We start from the raw sequence: 22177 nt of genomic DNA, 5'->3' as shown, positions 1-22177 counted from the left end.
TTCTTCATCGTTCATTCTTTATTTATCATTGATCCTTGTTTATTCTTCATCGTTCATTCTTCATTGATCATTATTCCTTGTTCATTCTTCATCGTTCATTCTTCATTGATCATTGATCCTATTTTATTCTTCATCATTCATTCTTTAATGATCATTGATCCTAGTTCATTCTTCATCGTTCATTGATCCTTGTTCATTCTTCATCGTTCATTCTTTAATGATCATTGATCCTAGTTCATTCTTTATTGATCATTGATCCTTGTTCATTCTTCATCGTTCATTCTTCATTGATCATTGATCCTTGTTCATTCTTCATCGTTCATTCTTCATTTATCATTGATCCTTGTTCATTCTTCATCGTTCATTCTTCTTTAATCATTGATCCTTGTTCATTCTTTATCGTTCATTCTTCATTGATCATTGATCCTTGTTCATTCTTCATCGTTCAATCTTCATTGATCATTGTTCCTTGTTCATTGTTCATCGTTCATTCCTCAATGATCATTGATCCTTGTTCATTCTTCATCGTTCATTCTTTAATGATCATTGATCCTAGTTCATTCTTTATTGATCATTGATCCTTGTTCATTCTTCATCGTTCATTCTTCATTGATCATTGATCCTTGTTCATTCTTCATCGTTCATTCTTCATTTATCATTGATCCTTGTTCATTCTTCATCGTTCATTCTTCTTTAATCATTGATCCTTGTTCATTCTTTATCGTTCATTCTTTATTGATCATTGATCCTTGTTCATTCTTCATCGTTCATTCTTCATTGATCATTGATCCTTGTTCATTCTTCATCGTTCATTCTTCATTGATCATTGATCCTTGTTCATTCTTCATCGTTCATTCTTCATTGATCATTGTTCCTTGTTCATTGTTCATCGTTCATTCCTCAATGATCATTGATCCTTGTTCATTCTTCATCGTTCATTCTTTATTTATCATTGATCCTTGTTTATTCTTCATCGTTCATTCTTCATTGATCATTATTCCTTGTTCATTCTTCATCGTTCATTCTTCATTGATCATTGATCCTATTTTATTCTTTATTATTCATTCTTTAATGATCATTGATCCTAGTTCATTCTTCATCGTTCATTCTTCATCGTTCATTGATCCTTGTTCATTCTTCATCGTTCATTCTTCATCGTTCATTCTTTAATGATCATTGATCCTAGTTCATTCTTTATTGATCATTGATCCTTGTTCATTCTTCATCGTTCATTCTTCATTGATCATTGATCCTTGTTCATTCTTCATCGTTCATTCTTCATTGATCATTGTTCCTTGTTCATTGTTCATCGTTCATTCCTCAATGATCATTGATCCTTGTTCATTCTTCATCGTTCATTCTTTATTTATCATTGATCCTTGTTTATTCTTCATCGTTCATTCTTCATTGATCATTATTCCTTGTTCATTCTTCATCGTTCATTCTTCATTGATCATTGATCCTATTTTATTCTTTATCATTCATTCTTTAATGATCATTGATCCTAGTTCATTCTTCATCGTTCATTCTTCATCGTTCATTGATCCTTGTTCATTCTTCATCGTTCATTCTTCATCGTTCATTCTTTAATGATCATTGATCCTAGTTCATTCTTTAATGATCATTGATCCTAGTTCATTCTTCATCGTTCATTCTTCATTGATCATTGATCCTTGTTCATTCTTCATCGTTTATTCTTCATTTATCATTGATCCTTGTTCATTCTTCATCATTCATTCTTCTTTAATCATTGATCCTTGTTCATTCTTTATCGTTCATTCTTCATTGATCATTGATCCTTGTTCATTCTTCATCGTTCATTCTTCATTGATCATTGTTCATCGTTCATTCCTCAATGATCATTGATCCTTGTTCATTTTTCATCGTTCATTCTTCATCGTTCATTCTTTATTGATCATTGATCCTTGTTCATTCTTCATCGTTCATTCTTCATTGATCATTGATCCTTGTTCATTCTTCATCGTTCATTCTTAATTGATCATTGATACTTGTTTATTCTTCATCGTTCATTCTTCATTGATCATTGATCCTTGTTCATTCTTCATCGTTCATTCTACATTTATCATTGATCCTTTTTCATTCTTCATCGTTCATTCTTCATTGATCATTGATCCTTGTTCATTCTTCATCGTTCATTCTTCATTTATCATTGATCCTTATTCATTCTTCATTGATCATTGATCCTTGTTCATTCTTCATCGTTCATTCTTCATTGATCATTGATCCTTGTTCATTCTTCGTCGTTCATTCTTCATTGATCATTGTTCCTTTTTCATTGTTCATCGTTCATTCCTCAATGATCATTGATCCATGTTCATTCTTCATCGTTCATTCTTTATTTATCATTGATCCTTGTTTATTCTTCATCGTTCATTCTTCATTGATCATTATTCCTTGTTCATTCTTCATCGTTCATTCTTCATTGATCATTGATCCTATTTTATTCTTCATCATTCATTCTTTAATGATCATTGATCCTAGTTCATTCTTCATCGTTCATTCTTCATCGTTCATTGATCCTTGTTCATTCTTCATCGTTCATTCTTTAATGATCATTGATCCTAGTTCATTCTTTATTGATCATTGATCCTTGTTCATTCTTCATCGTTCATTCTTCATTGATCATTGATCCTTGTTCATTCTTCATCGTTTATTCTTCATTTATCATTGATCCTTGTTCATTCTTCATTGTTCATTGTTCATTTATCATTGATCGTTGTTCATTCTTCATTGTTCATTCTTTATTGATCATTGATCCTTGTTCATTCTTCATCGTTCATTCTTCATTAATCATTGATCCTTGTTCATTCTTCATCGTTCATTCTTCATTGATCATTGATCCTTGTTCATTCTTCATCGTTCAATCTTCATTGATCATTGTTCCTTGTTCATTGTTCATCGTTCATTCCTCAATGATCATTGATCCTTGTTCATTCTTCATCGTTCATTCTTTAATGATCATTGATCCTAGTTCATTCTTTATTGATCATTGATCCTTGTTCATTCTTCATCGTTCATTCTTCATTGATCATTGATCCTTGTTCATTCTTCATCGTTCATTCTTCATTTATCATTGATCCTTGTTCATTCTTCATCGTTCATTCTTCTTTAATCATTGATCCTTGTTCATTCTTTATCGTTCATTCTTTATTGATCATTGATCCTTGTTCATTCTTCATCGTTCATTCTTCATTGATCATTGATCCTTGTTCATTCTTCATCGTTCATTCTTCATTGATCATTGATCCTTGTTCATTCTTCATCGTTCATTCTTCATTGATCATTGTTCCTTGTTCATTGTTCATCGTTCATTCCTCAATGATCATTGATCCTTGTTCATTCTTCATCGTTCATTCTTTATTTATCATTGATCCTTGTTTATTCTTCATCGTTCATTCTTCATTGATCATTATTCCTTGTTCATTCTTCATCGTTCATTCTTCATTGATCATTGATCCTATTTTATTCTTTATTATTCATTCTTTAATGATCATTGATCCTAGTTCATTCTTCATCGTTCATTCTTCATCGTTCATTGATCCTTGTTCATTCTTCATCGTTCATTCTTCATCGTTCATTCTTTAATGATCATTGATCCTAGTTCATTCTTTATTGATCATTGATCCTTGTTCATTCTTCATCGTTCATTCTTCATTGATCATTGATCCTTGTTCATTCTTCATCGTTCATTCTTCATTGATCATTGTTCCTTGTTCATTGTTCATCGTTCATTCCTCAATGATCATTGATCCTTGTTCATTCTTCATCGTTCATTCTTCATCGTTCATTGATCCTTGTTCATTCTTCATCGTTCATTCTTCATCGTTCATTCTTTAATGATCATTGATCCTAGTTCATTCTTTAATGATCATTGATCCTAGTTCATTCTTCATCGTTCATTCTTCATTGATCATTGATCCTTGTTCATTCTTCATCGTTTATTCTTCATTTATCATTGATCCTTGTTCATTCTTCATCATTCATTCTTCTTTAATCATTGATCCTTGTTCATTCTTTATCGTTCATTCTTCATTGATCATTGATCCTTGTTCATTCTTCATCGTTCATTCTTCATTGATCATTGTTCATCGTTCATTCCTCAATGATCATTGATCCTTGTTCATTTTTCATCGTTCATTCTTCATCGTTCATTCTTTATTGATCATTGATCCTTGTTCATTCTTCATCGTTCATTCTTCATTGATCATTGATCCTTGTTCATTCTTCATCGTTCATTCTTAATTGATCATTGATACTTGTTTATTCTTCATCGTTCATTCTTCATTGATCATTGATCCTTGTTCATTCTTCATCGTTCATTCTACATTTATCATTGATCCTTTTTCATTCTTCATCGTTCATTCTTCATTGATCATTGATCCTTGTTCATTCTTCATCGTTCATTCTTCATTTATCATTGATCCTTATTCATTCTTCATTGATCATTGATCCTTGTTCATTCTTCATCGTTCATTCTTCATTGATCATTGATCCTTGTTCATTCTTCGTCGTTCATTCTTCATTGATCATTGTTCCTTTTTCATTGTTCATCGTTCATTCCTCAATGATCATTGATCCATGTTCATTCTTCATCGTTCATTCTTTATTTATCATTGATCCTTGTTTATTCTTCATCGTTCATTCTTCATTGATCATTATTCCTTGTTCATTCTTCATCGTTCATTCTTCATTGATCATTGATCCTATTTTATTCTTCATCATTCATTCTTTAATGATCATTGATCCTAGTTCATTCTTCATCGTTCATTCTTCATCGTTCATTGATCCTTGTTCATTCTTCATCGTTCATTCTTTAATGATCATTGATCCTAGTTCATTCTTTATTGATCATTGATCCTTGTTCATTCTTCATCGTTCATTCTTCATTGATCATTGATCCTTGTTCATTCTTCATCGTTTATTCTTCATTTATCATTGATCCTTGTTCATTCTTCATTGTTCATTGTTCATTTATCATTGATCGTTGTTCATTCTTCATTGTTCATTCTTTATTGATCATTGATCCTTGTTCATTCTTCATCGTTCATTCTTCATTAATCATTGATCCTTGTTCATTCTTCATCGTTCATTCTTCATTGATCATTGATCCTTGTTCATTGTTCATTGTTCATTCCTCAATGATCATTGATCCTTGTTCATTCTTCATTGTTCATTCTTCATTGATCATTGATCCTATTTTATTCTTCATCATTCATTCTTTAATGATCATTGATCCTAGTTCATTCTTCGTCGTTCATTCTTCATCGTTCATTGATCCTTGTTCATTCTTCATCGTTCATTCTTCATTGATCATTGATCCTTGTTCATTCTTCATTGTTCATTCTTCATTGATCATTGATCCTTGTTCATTCTTCATCGTTCATTCTTCATTTATCATTGATCCTTGTTCATTCTTCATCGTTCATTCTTCATGGTTCATTCTTCATTGATCATTGATCCTTGTTCATTCTTCATCGTTCATTCTTCATTGATCATTGATCCTTGTTTATTCTTAATCGTTCATTCTTCATTGATCATTAATCCTTGTTCATTCTTCATCGTTCATTCTACATTTATCATTGATCCTTTTTCATTCTTCATCGTTCATTCTTCATTGATCATTGATCCTTGTTCATTCTTCATCGTTCATTCTTCATTTATCATTGATCCTTGTTCATTCTTCATTGATCATTGATCCTTGTTCATTCTGCATCGTTCATTCTTCATTGATCATTGATCCTTGTTCATTCTTCATCGTTCATTCTTCATTGATCATTGTTCCTTGTTCATTGTTCATCGTTCATTCCTCAATGATCATTGATCCTTGTTCTTTCTTCATCGTTCATTCTTTATTTATCATTGATCCTTGTTTATTCTTCATCGTTCATTCTTCATTGATCATTATTCCTTGTTCATTCTTCATCGTTCATTCTTTATTGATCATTGATCCTTGTTCATTCTTCATCGTTCATTCTTCATTGACCATTGATTCGATTTCATTTTTCATCGTTTATTCTTCATTGATCATTGATTCTTGTTCATTGTTCATTGTTCATTCCTCAATGATCATTGATCCTTGTTCATTCTTCATCGTTCATTCTTCATTGTTCATTGATCCTTATTCATTCTTCATTGTTCATTCTACATTTATCATTGATCCTTTTTCATTCTTCATCGTTCATTCTTCATTGATCATTGATCCTTGTTCATTCTTCATCGTTCATTCTTCATTTATCATTGATCCTTGTTCATTCCTCATTGATCATTGATCCTTGTTCATTCTTCATCGTTCATTCTTCATTGATCATTGATCCTTGTTCATTCTTCATCGTTCATTCTTCATTGATCATTGCTCCTTGTTCATTGTTCATCATTCATTCCTCAATGATCATTGATCCTTGTTCATTCTTCATCGTTCATTCTTTATTTATCATTGATCCTTGTTTATTCTTCATCGTTCATTCTTCATTGATCATTATTCCTTGTTCATTCTTCATCGTTCATTCTTCATTGATCATTGATCCTATTTTATTCTTCATCATTCATTCTTTAATGATCATTGATCCTAGTTCATTCTTCATCGTTCATTGATCCTTGTTCATTCTTCATCGTTCATTCTTTAATGATCATTGATCCTAGTTCATTCTTTATTGATCATTGATCCTTGTTCATTCTTCATCGTTCATTCTTCATTGATCATTGATCCTTGTTCATTCTTCATCGTTCATTCTTCATTTATCATTGATCCTTGTTCATTCTTCATCGTTCATTCTTCTTTAATCATTGATCCTTGTTCATTCTTTATCGTTCATTCTTCATTGATCATTGATCCTTGTTCATTCTTCATCGTTCAATCTTCATTGATCATTGTTCCTTGTTCATTGTTCATCGTTCATTCCTCAATGATCATTGATCCTTGTTCATTCTTCATCGTTCATTCTTTAATGATCATTGATCCTAGTTCATTCTTTATTGATCATTGATCCTTGTTCATTCTTCATCGTTCATTCTTCATTGATCATTGATCCTTGTTCATTCTTCATCGTTCATTCTTCATTTATCATTGATCCTTGTTCATTCTTCATCGTTCATTCTTCTTTAATCATTGATCCTTGTTCATTCTTTATCGTTCATTCTTTATTGATCATTGATCCTTGTTCATTCTTCATCGCTCATTCTTCATTGATCATTGATCCTTGTTCATTCTTCATCGTTCATTCTTCATTTATCATTGATCCTTGTTCATTCTTCATCATTTATTCTTCATTGATCATTGATCTTTGTTCATTCTTCATCGTTAATTCTTCATTGATCATTGATCCTTGTCCATTCTTCATTGTTCATTGTTCATTTATCATTGATTCTTGTTCATTCTTCATCGTTCATTGTTCATTTATCATTGATCGTTGTTCATTCTTCATCGTTCATTCTTTATTGATCATTGATCCTTGTTCATTCTTCATCGTTCATTCTTCATTGATCATTGATCCTTGTTCATTCTTCATCGTTCATTCTTCATTGATCATTGATCCTTGTTCATTGTTCATTGTTCATTCCTCAATGATCATTGATCCTTGTTCATTCTTCATTGTTCATTCTTCATTGATCATTGATCCTATTTTATTCTTCATCATTCATTCTTTAATGATCATTGATCCTAGTTCATTCTTCATCATTCATTCTTCATCGTTCATTGATCCTTGTTCATTCTTCATCGTTCATTCTTCATTGATCATTGATCCTTGTTCATTCTTCATTGTTCATTCTTCATTGATCATTGATCCTTGTTCATTCTTCATCGTTCATTCTTTATTGATCATTGATCCTTGTTCATTCTTCATCGTTCATTCTTCATTGACCATTGATTCGATTTCATTTTTCATCGTTTATTCTTCATTGATCATTGATTCTTGTTCATTGTTCATTGTTCATTCCTCAATGATCATTGATCCTTGTTCATTCTTCATCGTTCATTCTTCATTGTTCATTGATCCTTATTCATTCTTCATTGTTCATTCTACATTTATCATTGATCCTTTTTCATTCTTCATCGTTCATTCTTCATTGATCATTGATCCTTGTTCATTCTTCATCGTTCATTCTTCATTTATCATTGATCCTTGTTCATTCCTCATTGATCATTGATCCTTGTTCATTCTTCATCGTTCATTCTTCATTGATCATTGATCCTTGTTCATTCTTCATCGTTCATTCTTCATTGATCATTGCTCCTTGTTCATTGTTCATCATTCATTCCTCAATGATCATTGATCCTTGTTCATTCTTCATCGTTCATTCTTTATTTATCATTGATCCTTGTTTATTCTTCATCGTTCATTCTTCATTGATCATTATTCCTTGTTCATTCTTCATCGTTCATTCTTCATTGATCATTGATCCTATTTTATTCTTCATCATTCATTCTTTAATGATCATTGATCCTAGTTCATTCTTCATCGTTCATTGATCCTTGTTCATTCTTCATCGTTCATTCTTTAATGATCATTGATCCTAGTTCATTCTTTATTGATCATTGATCCTTGTTCATTCTTCATCGTTCATTGTTCATTTATCATTGATTCTTGTTCATTCTTCATCGTTCATTGTTCATTTATCATTGATCGTTGTTCATTCTTCATCGTTCATTCTTTATTGATCATTGATCCTTGTTCATTCTTCATCGTTCATTCTTCATTGATCATTGATCCTTGTTCATTCTTCATCGTTCATTCTTCATTGATCATTGATCCTTGTTCATTGTTCATTGTTCATTCCTCAATGATCATTGATCCTTGTTCATTCTTCATTGTTCATTCTTCATTGATCATTGATCCTATTTTATTCTTCATCATTCATTCTTTAATGATCATTGATCCTAGTTCATTCTTCATCATTCATTCTTCATCGTTCATTGATCCTTGTTCATTCTTCATCGTTCATTCTTCATTGATCATTGATCCTTGTTCATTCTTCATTGTTCATTCTTCATTGATCATTGATCCTTGTTCATTCTTCATCGTTCATTCTTTATTGATCATTGATCCTTGTTCATTCTTCATCGTTCATTCTTCATTGACCATTGATTCGATTTCATTTTTCATCGTTTATTCTTCATTGATCATTGATTCTTGTTCATTGTTCATTGTTCATTCCTCAATGATCATTGATCCTTGTTCATTCTTCATCGTTCATTCTTCATTGTTCATTGATCCTTATTCATTCTTCATTGTTCATTCTACATTTATCATTGATCCTTTTTCATTCTTCATCGTTCATTCTTCATTGATCATTGATCCTTGTTCATTCTTCATCGTTCATTCTTCATTTATCATTGATCCTTGTTCATTCCTCATTGATCATTGATCCTTGTTCATTCTTCATCGTTCATTCTTCATTGATCATTGATCCTTGTTCATTCTTCATCGTTCATTCTTCATTGATCATTGCTCCTTGTTCATTGTTCATCATTCATTCCTCAATGATCATTGATCCTTGTTCATTCTTCATCGTTCATTCTTTATTTATCATTGATCCTTGTTTATTCTTCATCGTTCATTCTTCATTGATCATTATTCCTTGTTCATTCTTCATCGTTCATTCTTCATTGATCATTGATCCTATTTTATTCTTCATCATTCATTCTTTAATGATCATTGATCCTAGTTCATTCTTCATCGTTCATTGATCCTTGTTCATTCTTCATCGTTCATTCTTTAATGATCATTGATCCTAGTTCATTCTTTATTGATCATTGATCCTTGTTCATTCTTCATCGTTCATTCTTCATTGATCATTGATCCTTGTTCATTCTTCATCGTTCATTCTTCATTTATCATTGATCCTTGTTCATTCTTCATCGTTCATTCTTCTTTAATCATTGATCCTTGTTCATTCTTTATCGTTCATTCTTCATTGATCATTGATCCTTGTTCATTCTTCATCGTTCAATCTTCATTGATCATTGTTCCTTGTTCATTGTTCATCGTTCATTCCTCAATGATCATTGATCCTTGTTCATTCTTCATCGTTCATTCTTTAATGATCATTGATCCTAGTTCATTCTTTATTGATCATTGATCCTTGTTCATTCTTCATCGTTCATTCTTCATTGATCATTGATCCTTGTTCATTCTTCATCGTTCATTCTTCATTTATCATTGATCCTTGTTCATTCTTCATCGTTCATTCTTCTTTAATCATTGATCCTTGTTCATTCTTTATCGTTCATTCTTTATTGATCATTGATCCTTGTTCATTCTTCATCGTTCATTCTTCATTGATCATTGATCCTTGTTCATTCTTCATCGTTCATTCTTCATTTATCATTGATCCTTGTTCATTCTTCATCATTTATTCTTCATTGATCATTGATCTTTGTTCATTCTTCATCGTTAATTCTTCATTGATCATTGATCGTTGTCCATTCTTCATTGTTCATTGTTCATTTATCATTGATTCTTGTTCATTCTTCATCGTTCATTGTTCATTTATCATTGATCGTTGTTCATTCTTCATCGTTCATTCTTTATTGATCATTGATCCTTGTTCATTCTTCATCGTTCATTCTTCATTGATCATTGATCCTTGTTCATTCTTCATCGTTCATTCTTCATTGATCATTGATCCTTGTTCATTGTTCATTGTTCATTCCTCAATGATCATTGATCCTTGTTCATTCTTCATTGTTCATTCTTCATTGATCATTGATCCTATTTTATTCTTCATCATTCATTCTTTAATGATCATTGATCCTAGTTCATTCTTCATCATTCATTCTTCATCGTTCATTGATCCTTGTTCATTCTTCATCGTTCATTCTTCATTGATCATTGATCCTTGTTCATTCTTGATTGTTCATTCTTCATTGATCATTGATCCTTGTTCATTCTTCATCGTTCATTCTTCATTTATCATTGATCCTTGTTCATTCTTCATCGTTCATTCTTCATGGTTCATTCTTCATTGATCATTGATCCTTGTTCATTCTTCATTGATCATTGATCCTTGTTTATTCTTCATCGTTCATTCTTCATTGATCATTAATCCTTGTTCATTCTTCATCGTTCATTCTACATTTATCATTGATCCTTTTTCATTCTTCATCGTTTATTCTTCATTGATCATTGATCCTTGTTCATTCTTCATCGTTCATTCTTCATTTATCATTGATCCTTGTTCATTCTTCATCGTTCATTCTTCTTTAATCATTGATCCTTGTTCATTCTTTATCGTTCATTCTTTATTGATCATTGATCCTTGTTCATTCTTCATCGTTCATTCTTCATTGATCATTGATCCTTGTTCATTCTTCATCGTTCATTCTTCATTTATCATTGATCCTTGTTCATTCTTCATCATTCATTCTTCATTGATCATTGATCTTTGTTCATTCTTCATCGTTAATTCTTCATTGATCATTGATCCTTGTCCATTCTTCATTGTTCATTGTTCATTTATCATTGATTCTTGTTCATTCTTCATCGTTCATTGTTCATTTATCATTGATCGTTGTTCATTCTTCATCGTTCATTCTTTATTGATCATTGATCCTTGTTCATTCTTCATCGTTCATTCTTCATTGATCATTGATCCTTGTTCATTCTTCATCGTTCATTCTTCATTGATCATTGATCCTTGTTCATTGTTCATTGTTCATTCCTCAATGATCATTGATCCTTGTTCATTCTTCATTGTTCATTCTTCATTGATCATTGATCCTATTTTATTCTTCATCATTCATTCTTTAATGATCATTGATCCTAGTTCATTCTTCATCATTCATTCTTCATCGTTCATTGATCCTTGTTCATTCTTCATCGTTCATTCTTCATTGATCATTGATCCTTGTTCATTCTTCATTGTTCATTCTTCATTGATCATTGATCCTTGTTCATTCTTCATCGTTCATTCTTCATTTATCATTGATCCTTGTTCATTCTTCATCGTTCATTCTTCATGGTTCATTCTTCATTGATCATTGATCCTTGTTCATTCTTCATTGATCATTGATCCTTGTTTATTCTTCATCGTTCATTCTTCATTGATCATTAATCCTTGTTCATTCTTCATCGTTCATTCTACATTTATCATTGATCCTTTTTCATTCTTCATCGTTCATTCTTCATTGATCATTGATCCTTGTTCATTCTTCATCGTTCATTCTTCATTTATCATTGATCCTTGTTCATTCTTCATTGATCATTGATCCTTGTTCATTTTGCATCGTTCATTCTTCATTGATCATTGATCCTTGTTCATTCTTCATCGTTCATTCTTCATTGATCATTGTTCCTTGTTTATTGTTCATCGTTCATTCCTCAATGATTATTGATCCTTGTTCATTCTTCATCGTTCATTCTTTATTTATCATTGATCCTTATTTATTCTTCATCGTTCATTCTTCATTGATCATTATTCCTTGTTCATTCTTCATTGATCATTGATCCTTGTTCATTCTTCATCGTTCATTCTTCATTTACCATTGATTCGATTTCATTTTTCATCGTTTATTCTTCATTGATCATTGATCCTTGTTCATTGTTCATTGTTCATTCCTCAATGATCATTGATCCTTGTTCATTCTTCATCGTTCATTCTTCATTGATCATTGATCCTATTTTATTCTTCATCGTTCATTTTTTAATGATCATTGATCCTAGTTCATTCTTCATCGTTCATTGATCCTTGTTCATTCTTCATCGTTCATTTTTTAATGATCATTGATCCTAGTTCATTCTTCATCGTTCATTCTTCATTGATCATTGATCCTTGTTCATTCTTCATCGTTCATTCTTAATTGATCATTGATCCTTGTTTATTCTTCATCGTTCATTCTTCATTGATCATTGATCCTTGTTCATTCTTCATCGTTCATTCTACATTTATCATTGATCCTTTTTCATTCTTCATCGTTCATTCTTCATTGATCATTGATCCTTGTTCATTCTTCATCGTTCATTCTTCATTGATCATTGATCCTTGTTCCTTCTTCATCGTTCATTCTTCATTGATCATTGTTCCTTGTTTATTGTTCATCGTTCATTCCTCAATGATCATTGATCCTTGTTCATTCTTCATCGTTCATTCTTTATTTATCATTGATCTTTGTTTATTCTTCATCGTTCATTATTCATTGATCATTATTCCTTGTTCATTCTTCATCGTTCATTCTTCATAGATCATTGATCCTTGTTCATTCTTCATCGTTCATTATTCATTGATCATTGATCTTGTTCATTCTTCATCGTTCATTCTTTATTGATCATTGATCCTTGTTCATTCTTCATCGTTCATTCTTCATTGATCATTGATCCTATTTTATTCTTCATCGTTCATTTTTTAATGATCATTGATCCTAGTTCATTCTTCATCGTTCATTCTTCATTGATCATTGATCCTTGTTCATTCTTCATCGTTCATTCTTCATTGATCATTGATCCTTGTTTATTCTTCATCGTTCATTCTTCATTGATCATTGATCCTTGTTCATTCTTCATCATTCATTCTACATTTATCATTGATCCTTTTTCATTCTTCATCGTTCATTCTTCATTGATCATTGATCCTTGTTCATTCTTCATCGTTCATTCTTCATTTATCATTGATCCTTGTTCATTCTTCATTGATCATTGATCCTTGTTCATTCTTCATCATTCATTCTTCATTGATCATTGATCCTTGTTCATTCTTCATCGTTCATTCTTCATTGATCATTGTTCCTTGTTCATTGTTCATCGTTCATTACTCAATGATCATTGATCCTTGTTCATTCTTCATCGTTCATTCTTTATTTATCATTGATCCTTCTTTGATCATTATTCCCTGTTCATTCTTCATCGTTCATTCTTCATTGATCATTGATCCTTGTTCATTCTTCATCGTTCATTCTTCATTGACCATTGATCCGATTTCATTCTTCATCGTTCATTGTTCATTGATCATTAATCCTTGTTCATTGTTCATTGTTCATTCCTCAATGATCATTGATCCTTGTTCATTCTTCATCGTTCATTATTCATTGATCATTGATCCTATTTTATTCTTCATCATTCATTCTTTAATGATCATTGATCCTAGTTCATTCTTCATCGTTGATTCTTCATCGTTCATTGATCCTTGTTCATTCTTCATCGTTCATTCTTTAATGATCATTGATCCTAGTTCATTCTTCATCGTTTATTCTTCATTGATCATTGATCCTTGTTCATTCTTCATCGTTCTTTCCTAAATGATCATTGATCCTTGTTCATTCTTCATCGTGCATTCTTCATTGATCATTGATCCTATTTTATTCTTCATCGTTCATTTTTTAATGATCATTGATCCTAGTTCATTCTTCATCGTTCATTGATCCTTGTTCATTCTTCATCGTTCATTCTTCATTGATCATTGTTCCTTGTTCATTGTTCATCGTTCATTCCTCAATGATCATTGATCCTTGTTCATTCTTCATCGTTCATTCTTTATTTATCATTGATCCTTGTTTATTCTTCATCGTTCATTCTTCATTGATCATTATTCCTTGTTCATTCTTCATCGTTCATTCTTCATTGATCATTGATCCTATTTTATTCTTCATCATTCATTCTTTAATGATCATTGATCCTAGTTCATTCTTCATCGTTCATTCTTCATCGTTCATTGATCCTTGTTCATTCTTCATCGTTCATTCTTTAATGATCATTGATCCTAGTTCATTCTTTATTGATCATTGATCCTTGTTCATTCTTCATCGTTTATTCTTCATTGATCATTGATCCTTGTTCATTCTTCATCGTTTATTCTTCATTTATCATTGATCCTTGTTCATTCTTCATTGTTGATTGTTCATTTATCATTGATCGTTGTTCATTCTTCATTGTTCATTCTTTATTGATCATTGATCCTTGTTCATTCTTCATCGTTCATTCTTCATTGATCATTGATCCATGTTCATTCTTCATCGTTCATTCTTCATTGATCATTGATCCTTGTTCATTGTTCATTGTTCATTCCTCAATGATCATTGATCCTTGTTCATTCTTCATTGTTCATTCTTCATTGATCATTGATCCTATTTTATTCTTCATCATTCATTCTTTAATGATCATTGATCCTACTTCATTCTTCGTCGTTCATTCTTCATCGTTCATTGATCCTTGTTCATTCTTCATCGTTCATTCTTCATTGATCATTGATCCTTGTTCATTCTTCATTGTTCATTCTTCATTGATCATTGATCCTTGTTCATTCTTCATCGTTCATTCTTCATTTATCATTGATCCTTGTTCATTCTTCATCGTTCATTCTTCATGGTTCATTCTTCATTGATCATTGATCCTTGTTCATTCTTCATCGTTCATTCTTCATTGATCATTGATCCTTGTTTATTCTTCATCGTTCATTCTTCATTGATCATTAATCCTTGTTCATTCTTCATCGTTCATTCTACATTTATCATTGATCCTTTTTCATTCTTCATCGTTCATTCTTCATTGATCATTGATCCTTGTTCATTCTTCATCGTTCATTCTTCATTTATCATTGATCCTTGTTCATTCTTCATTGATCATTGATCCTTGTTCATTCTGCATCGTTCATTCTTCATTGATTATTGATCCTTGTTCATTCTTCATTGATCATTGATCCTTGTTCATTCTTCATCGTTCATTCTTCATTGATCATTGATCCTTGTTCATTCTTCATCGTTCATTCCTCAATGATCATTGATCCTTGTTCATTCTTCATCGTTCATTCTTCATTGATCATTGATCCTATTTTATTCTTCATCATTCATTCTTTAATGATCATTGATCCTAGTTCATTCTTCATCGTTCATTCTTCATCGTTCATTGATCCTTGTTCATTCTTCATCGTTCATTCTTTAATGATCATTGATCGTAGTTCATTCTTTATTGATCATTGATCCTTGTTCATTCTTCATCGTTCATTCTTCATTGATCATTGATCCTTGTTCATTCTTCATCGTTCATTCTTCATTGATCATTGATCCTATTTTATTCTTCATCGTTCATTTTTTAATGATCATTGATCCTAGTTCATTCTTCATCGTTCATTGATCCTTGTTCATTCTTCATCGTTCATTCTTCATTGATCATTGTTCCTTGTTCATTGTTCATCGTTCATTCCTCAATGATCATTGATCCTTGTTCATTCTTCATCGTTCATTCTTTATTTATCATTGATCTTTGTTTATTCTTCTTCGTTCATTCTTCATTGATCATTATTCCTTGTTCATTCTTCATCGTTCATTCTTTATTGATCATTGATCCTTGTTCATTCTTCATCGTTCATTCTTCATTGATCATTGATCCTTTTTCATTCTTCATCGTTCATTCTTCATTGATCATTGATCCTTGTTCATTCTTCATCGTTCATTCCTCAATGATCATTGATCCTTGTTCATTCTTCATCGTTCATTCTTCATTGATCATTGATCCTTGTTCATTGTTCATTGTTCATTCCTCAATGATCATTGATCCTTGTTCATTCTTCATTGTTCATTCTTCATTGATCATTGATCCTATTTTATTCTTCATCATTCATTCTTTAATGATCATTGATCCTACTTCATTCTTCGTCGTTCATTCTTCATCGTTCATTGATCCTTGTTCATTCTTCATCGTTCATTCTTCATTGATCATTGTTCCTTGTTCATTGTTCATCGTTCATTCCTCAATGATCATTGATCCTTGTTCATTCTTCATCGTTCATTCTTTATTTATCATTGATCTTTGTTTATTCTTCTTCGTTCATTCTTCATTGATCATTATTCCTTGTTCATTCTTCATCGTTTATTCTTCATTTATCATTGATCCTTGTTCATTCTTCATTGTTGATTGTTCATTTATCATTGATCGTTGTTCATTCTTCATTGTTCATTCTTTATTGATCATTGATCCTTGTTCATTCTTCATCGCTCATTCTTCATTGATCATTGATCCATGTTCATTCTTCATCGTTCATTCTTCATTGATCATTGATCCTTGTTCATTGTTCATTGTTCATTCCTCAATGATCATTGATCCTTGTTCATTCTTCATTGTTCATTCTTCATTGATCATTGATCCTATTTTATTCTTCATCATTCATTCTTTAATGATCATTGATCCTACTTCATTCTTCGTCGTTCATTCTTCATCGTTCATTGATCCTTGTTCATTCTTCATCGTTCATTCTTCATTGATCATTGATCCTTGTTCATTCTTCATTGATCATTGATCCTTGTTCATTCTTCATCGTTCATTCTTCATTTATCATTGATCCTTGTTCATTCTTCATCGTTCATTCTTCATGGTTCATTCTTCATTGATCATTGATCCTTGTTCATTCTTCATCGTTCATTCTTCATTGATCATTGATCCTTGTTTATTCTTCATCGTTCATTCTTCATTGATCATTAATCCTTGTTCATTCTTCATCGTTCATTCTACATTTATCATTGATCCTTTTTCATTCTTCATCGTTCATTCTTCATTGATCATTGATCCTTGTTCATTCTTCATCGTTCATTCTTCATTTATCATTGATCCTTGTTCATTCTTCATTGATCATTGATCCTTGTTCATTCTGCATCGTTCATTCTTCATTGATCATTGATCCTTGTTCATTCTTCATTGATCATTGATCCTTGTTCATTCTTCATCGTTCATTCTTCATTGATCATTGATCCTTGTTCATTCTTCATCGTCAATTCCTCAATGATCATTGATCCTTGTTCATTCTTCATCGTTTATTCTTCATTGATCATTGATCCTATTTTATTCTTCTTCATTCATTCTTTAATGATCATTGATCCTAGTTCATTCTTCATCGTTCATTCTTCATCGTTCATTGATCCTTGTTCATTCTTCATCGTTCATTCTTTAATGATCATTGATCGTAGTTCATTCTTTATTGATCATTGATCCTTGTTCATTCTTCATCGTTCATTCTTCATTGATCATTGATCCTTGTTCATTCTTCATCGTTCATTCTTCATTGATCATTGATCCTATTTTATTCTTCATCGTTCATTTTTTAATGATCATTGATCCTAGTTCATTCTTCATCGTTCATTGATCCTTGTTCATTCTTCATCGTTCATTCTTCATTGATCATTGTTCCTTGTTCATTGTTCATCGTTCATTCCTCAATGATCATTGATCCTTATTCATTCTTCATCGTTCATTCTTTATTTATCATTGATCTTTGTTTATTCTTCATCGTTCATTCTTCATTGATCATTATTCCTTGATCATTCTTCATCGTTCATTCTTTATTGATCATTGATCCTTGTTCATTCTTCATCGTTCATTCTTCATTGATCATTGATCCTTGTTCATTCTTCATCGTTCATTCTTCATTGATCATTGATCCTTGTTCATTCTTCATCGTTCATTCCTCAATGATCATTGATCCTTGTTCATTCTTCATCGTTCATTCTTCATTGATCATTGATCCTATTTTATTCTTCATCATTCATTCTTTAATGATCATTGATCCTAGTTCATTCTTCATCGTTCATTCTTCATCGTTCATTGATCCTTGTTCATTCTTCATCGTTCATTCTTTAATGATCATTGATCCTAGTTCATTCTCCATCGTTTATTCTTCAATGATCATTGATCCTTGTTCATTCTTCATCGTTCTTTCTTCATTGATCATTGATCCTTGTTCATTCTTCATCTTTCATTCTTCATTGATCATTGATCCTATTTTATTCTTCATCGTTCATTTTTTAATGATCATTGATCCTAGTTCATTCTTCATCGTTCATTGATCCTTATTCATTCTTCATCGTTCATTCTTTAATGATCATTGATCCTAGTTCATTCTTCATCGTTCATTCTTCATTGATCATTGATCCTTGTTCATTCTTCATCGTTCATTCTTCATTGATCATTGATCCTTGTTTATTCTTCATCGTTCATTCTTCATTGATCATTGATCCTTGTTCATTCTTCATCGTTCATTCTACATTTATCATTGATCCTTTTTCATTCTTCATCGTTCATTCTTCATTGATCATTGATCCTTGTTCATTCTTCATCGTTCATTCTTCATTTATCATGGATCCTATTTTATTCTTCATCGTTCATTTTTTAATGATCATTGATCCTAGTTCATTCTTCATCGTTCATTGATCCTTGTTCATTCTTCATCGTTCATTCTTCATTGATCATTGTTCCTTGTTCATTGTTCATCGTTCATTCCTCAATGATCATTGATCCTTGTTCATTCTTCATCGTTCATTCTTTATTTATCATTGATCCTTGTTTATTCTTCATCGTTCATTCTTCATTGATCATTATTCCTTGTTCATTCTTCATCGTTCATTCTTCATTGATCATTGATCCTTGTTCATTCTTCATCGTTCATTCTTCATTGATCATTGATCCTTGTTCATTCTTCATCGTTCATTCTTCATTGATCATTGATCCTTGTTCATTCTTCATCGTTCATTCCTCAATGATCATTGATCCTAGTTCATTCTTCATCGTTCATTCTTCATCGTTCATTGATCCTTGTTCATTCTTCATCGTTCATTCTTTAATGATCATTGATCCTAGTTCATTCTTTATTGATCATTGATCCTTGTTCATTCTTCATCGTTCATTCTTCATTGATCATTGATCCTTGTTCATTCTTCATCGTTCATTCTTCATTGATCATTGATCCTATTTTATTCTTCATCATTCATTCTTTAATGATCATTGATCCTAGTTCATTCTTCATCGTTCATTCTTCATCGTTCATTGATCCTTGTTCATTCTTCATCGTTCATTCTTTAATGATCATTGATCCTATTTCATTCTTCATCGTTTATTCTTCAATGATCATTGATCCTTGTTCATTCTTCATCGTTCTTTCTTCATTGATCATTGATCCTTGTTCATTCTTCATCGTTCATTCTTCATTGATCATTGATCCTATTTTATTCTTCATCGTTCATTTTTTAATGATCATTGATCCTAGTTCATTCTTCATCGTTCATTGATCCTTGTTCATTCTTCATCGTTCATTCTTTAATGATCATTGATCCTAGTTCATTCTTCATCGTTCATTCTTCATTGATCATTGATCCTTGTTCATTCTTCATCGTTCATTCTACATTGATCATTGATCCTTGTTTATTCTTCATCGTTCATTCTTCATTGATCATTGATCCTTGTTCATTCTTCATCGTTCATTCTACATTTATCATTGATCCTTTTTCATTCTTCATCGTTCATTCTTCATTGATCATTGATCCTTGTTCATTCTTCATCGTTCATTCTTCATTTATCATGGATCCTATTTTATTCTTCATCGTTCATTTTTTAATGATCATTGATCCTAGTTCATTCTTCATCATTCATTGATCCTTGTTCATTCTTCATCGTTCATTCTTCATTGATCATTGTTCCTTGTTCATTGTTCATCGTTCATTCCTCAATGATCATTGATCCTTGTTCATTCTTCATCGTTCATTCTTTATTTATCATTGATCCTTGTTTATTCTTCATCGTTCATTCTTCATTGATCATTATTCCTTGTTCATTCTTCATCATTCATTCTTCATTGATCATTGATCCTTGTTCATTCTTCATCGTTCATTCTTCATTGATCATTGATCCTTGTTCATTCTTCATCGTTCATTCTTCATTGATCATTGATCCTTGTTCATTCTTCATCGTTCATTCCTCAATGATCATTGATCCTTGTTCATTCTTCATCGTTTATTCTTCATTGATCATTGATCCTATTTTATTCTTCATCATTCATTCTTTAATGATCATTGATCCTAGTTCATTCTTCATCGTTCATTCTTCATCGTTCATTGATCCTTGTTCATTCTTCATCATTCATTCTTTAATGATCATTGATCCTATTTCATTCTTCATCGTTTATTCTTCAATGATCATTGATCCTTGTTCATTCTTCATCGTTCTTTCATCATTGATCATTGATCCTTGTTCATTCTTCATCGTTCATTCTTCATTGATCATTGATCCTATTTTATTCTTCATCGTTCATTTTTTAATGATCATTGATCCTAGTTCATTCTTCATCGTTCATTGATCCTTGTTCATTCTTCATCGTTCATTCTTTAATGATCATTGATCCTAGTTCATTCTTCGTCGTTCATTCTTCATTGATCATTGATCCTTGTTCATTCTTCATCGTTCATTCTTCATTGATCATTGATCCTTGTTTATTCTTCATCGTTCATTCTTCATTGATCATTGATCCTTGTTCATTCTTCATCGTTCATTCTACATTTATCATTGATCCTTTTTCATTCTTCATCGTTCATTCTTCATTGATCATTGATGCTTGTTCATTCTTCATCGTTCATTCTTCATTTATCATGGATCCTATTTTATTCTTCATCGTTCATTTTTTAATGATCATTGATCCTAGTTCATTCTTCATCATTCATTGATCCTTGTTCATTCTTCATCGTTCATTCTTCATTGATCATTGTTCCTTGTTCATTGTTCATCGTTCATTCCTCAATGATCATTGATCCTTGTTCATTCTTCATCGTTCATTCTTTATTTATCATTGATCCTTGTTTATTCTTCATCGTTCATTCTTCATTGATCATTATTCCTTGTTCATTCTTCATCGTTCATTCTTCATTGATCATTGATCCTTGTTCATTCTTCATCGTTCATTCTTCATTGATCATTGATCCTTGTTCATTCTTCATCGTTCATTCTTCATTGATCATTGATCCTTGTTCATTCTTCATCGTTCATTCCTCAATGATCATTGATCCTAGTTCATTCTTCATCGTTCATTCTTCATCGTTCATTGATCCTTGTTCATTCTTCATCGTTCATTCTTTAATGATCATTGATCCTAGTTCATTCTTTATTGATCATTGATCCTTGTTCATTCTTCATCGTTCATTCTTCATTGATCATTGATCCTTGTTCATTCTTCATCGTTCATTCTTCATTGATCATTGATCCTTGTTCATTCTTCATCGTTCATTCCTCAATGATCATTGATCCTTGTTCATTCTTCATCGTTTATTCTTCATTGATCATTGATCCTATTTTATTCTTCATCATTCATTCTTTAATGATCATTGATCCTAGTTCATTCTTCATCGTTCATTCTTCATCGTTCATTGATCCTTGTTCATTCTTCATCATTCATTCTTTAATGATCATTGATCCTATTT

The sequence above is a fragment of the Amaranthus tricolor genome, chromosome 6, assembly GCF_026212465.1.
Source record: "Amaranthus tricolor cultivar Red isolate AtriRed21 chromosome 6, ASM2621246v1, whole genome shotgun sequence".
In the NCBI taxonomy this organism is placed as follows: domain Eukaryota; kingdom Viridiplantae; phylum Streptophyta; class Magnoliopsida; order Caryophyllales; family Amaranthaceae; genus Amaranthus; species Amaranthus tricolor.
Note: the sequence above shows the minus strand (reverse complement) of the source record.